This window comes from Podarcis vaucheri, assembly GCF_965113315.1.
Source record: "Podarcis vaucheri genome assembly, chromosome: 10".
Taxonomy (NCBI): Eukaryota; Metazoa; Chordata; class Lepidosauria; order Squamata; family Lacertidae; genus Podarcis; species Podarcis vaucheri.
Genome location: NC_138748.1, coordinates 53881430 through 53884393, shown reverse-complemented (window position 1 = coordinate 53884393; position 2964 = coordinate 53881430).

Genomic DNA, 2964 nt, shown 5'->3' with positions numbered 1-2964 from the left:
CAATTTTGGTCATCTCAATTTATTATTTTCCAATCTGAAATTCAGTTCTCCACATTTTTCAGCAATTTCCAATTTATTTATTTTTAAACCCTAATGAAAAATTCATCAGCATTTTAGTGTGAATTTCTCCTAATCAGCACATTTTCTTTGCAGTTTTGACTAATGCACACATTTTTTGCCAGCAATTTCCCTGGATACAATGTATTTCAGATGTCATTTTTACTAATATCTTTATTTTTATCCACATTTTCACCGTTATATGTGCATTTTTGTAAATACTGATTGGAGAACTACACCTGAAAGTTCAGATAAATATGACTTTTGGTTCACATGTTGTTTCGGAAAATGTGAATTTTCTAGATTTGGCTTTGGATGCATACCTACCCAGAACTGAGCCGTCAAGCGATATCAGAGCTGGAAAAGACTATCATTCCTGCACAGGCAAAATAGGTAGCCTGAACAGGAAGTCTTTATAGCCCTTTTGCCAGAGGAGGCTGGTGCCCCTTGGGACTGGTAGGGTACAAAACAGGGAGATCATCAGGAGACAGAATGACTTCCTGACTGGTTGTAACTAGGGAAGCAGGCAGGTGGGGGCTGGCCAAGGGCAGGCTGTGGTTGGCGGGGAAGTGCACCATCTCCCTTCATTGCCTTCTGCATGAAGTGAACCACTGGCCTTCCTGGATGGTGGAGCCATTCCTATATCTGGGATGCCTTTCCTGCCAATAGCAGAGGTGGGGAACCTTTTTCAGACTCAGGGCCATATTCCCTAATGGGGAAATCTGGGGACTTCATGCCTATGGCAGGTGAATGCCAGGTGGAGTGGAGCAATGGGTGTGACTCATTATAATGTAGACCAGGTATTCTCTAACCATGGTCCCTGGATCACCAATGGTCCATAAATTTCACTCAGGTGGTCCCTGGCATGTCTGTAAAGTTATGATGTAAATCCATTCAGGATGTAGTACAGTGCCTTGCAATTGGTGCAACAGATAGAAAAAGCAGTCAGTGGTCCACAAAGACACTCAGAAATGTTCAAGTGGTTCATGGGGAAGAACCAGTGGTAGAAGTTGCATTCCAGGCATGCAAAAGGTGTAGGTCTACACACACACACACACACACACACACACACACACACACACACACACCTATTCTACATCCAAGAAATGAATTATTATGAGGGTATTAGGTATGTTTAGCCTGGAGAAGAGAAGACTGAGAAAGTGATACAATAGCCATCTTCAAATATCTGAAGAGCTGCTACACAGATGACAGATTAAACTTGTTCTTTGCTGCCCCAGAGGGCCCAAACTAATGTATTCAAATTACAAGAAAGGAGGGTCTCACTAAATATGAGGAAGAACTTTCTGATGATAAGAGCTGTGTGACAGTGGAATGGACTCCCTTGGAAAGTGGTGGACTCACCTTGACTGGAGGCTTTTGGACAGCTGTCTCTCAGAGGTTTTTTAGCTGTGATTTCTGCATTGCAGGAGGTTGGATTAGATGACCAATGGTGTTTCTTCCAACCTTATGATTCTATAATCACAGCTGAAAGGCACATTCCAATCTCAAGTAAAAGCTCCATGACTTTGGGAGGGGTGTGGCCTGAGAAGAGTCCTGAGGGCTAGACAGAGCGGCCTGGAGGAGTGATGTCTCCCATTGAGGTCCCCCACCCATGTGAATAATGACAACATTGGAAACAAGGTGGGCCCTTGCAGCTCCTCATAATCTAACTTCTACAAGATGGAACAGCAGTTTTCCAGCACTATCTCTTGGGAACTGTCCTCTAGGAATGGATGAATCCACCTAAATAGTGTGTAATGCCCCTAGATCCTGAAAACTACAGCTTGCTTCTTCCTGAATTGGCTCTCCATCCACTTCGAATTGGCTCTAACCTTTCCAACAGCTACTTTCCCATACGCTGCTTTTGAAGATATCTTTACTCTGGGACTGGGTGGGTTTATTTATTTTGGGGCTAGAGAGAGACACAGAGCAGAGAGAAAAGGTGGCGCTGGAATACCGTATTTTTCTCTCTATAACACGCAGATTTTTTCTCCTAAAAAGGAAGGGGAAATGTCTGTGCGTGTTATGCAGCGAATGTGTGGTCCCTGGAGCCGAAAAATGAGGCAAAAATCAAACCGCGCTTCAGGGAGAAGGGAGCTCCGTGAGAGAGGAAGTGGCTGCTTTCCTGCATTCTGCCTCAGGGTCTTACTGCCCGCCCTCTCTGTTTCCTTGCTGTGTTTGCTCAAACGGAACAAAGAGCAGGGAAAGCCCCTCCCCTCCAGGCAAGAAGAGAGGAAAGCAGAGCGTCGCTCTATCCTCTCCCTGCTCCGGAGGAACAATGTTTGTGAAGGGAAGAGAGATTACAGGTTCGGCTTAAAATTCTGATTTGACTTCCTGCTTTTTGTTTTTGGAGACACACAGCATTCAAATATGCTTTCTTCCATTTAAAAGGATGAAATCCTTAAACAGTGTTTTGCCTGTAAATTCATGCGATCTGGAAGATTACAGTGTCTGTACCTCTTAAGGGATGGCAAAGCTTAGGTTTCGCTGCTAAATAGTTCTTAATGCAGTTAAAATGCTTTCTTCTGTCATGCTGGTGGGAGGGAGAGGGAGAGGGAGAGAGAGAGAGAGAGAGAGAGAGAGCACGCTGGCTGGCTTGTGTGGGTGGGTGGGGGAAAACTTTTGCCTTCCTTTCCTCACGTTATAGCCCTCTCCTGCATTCTTAGCCTTCTGTGTTTTTCCTTCCCTCCCCACTTAAAATGTGGTTACAAAGCATGGATCCACATGGATCCTCAGGATCTTTGCATTGGGTCAGCCAAAATTCACCATCAGAGCACATAGCATGTCCATGGCTACAGCCTGTCCCCCCCCCCAAAAAAAAATCACGCACCCACTGTTGCCTGGGGCTGCAATGGTGCAAAAACGTGGTTAAAAAGTATGGGTCCACATGGATCCTCAGGATCT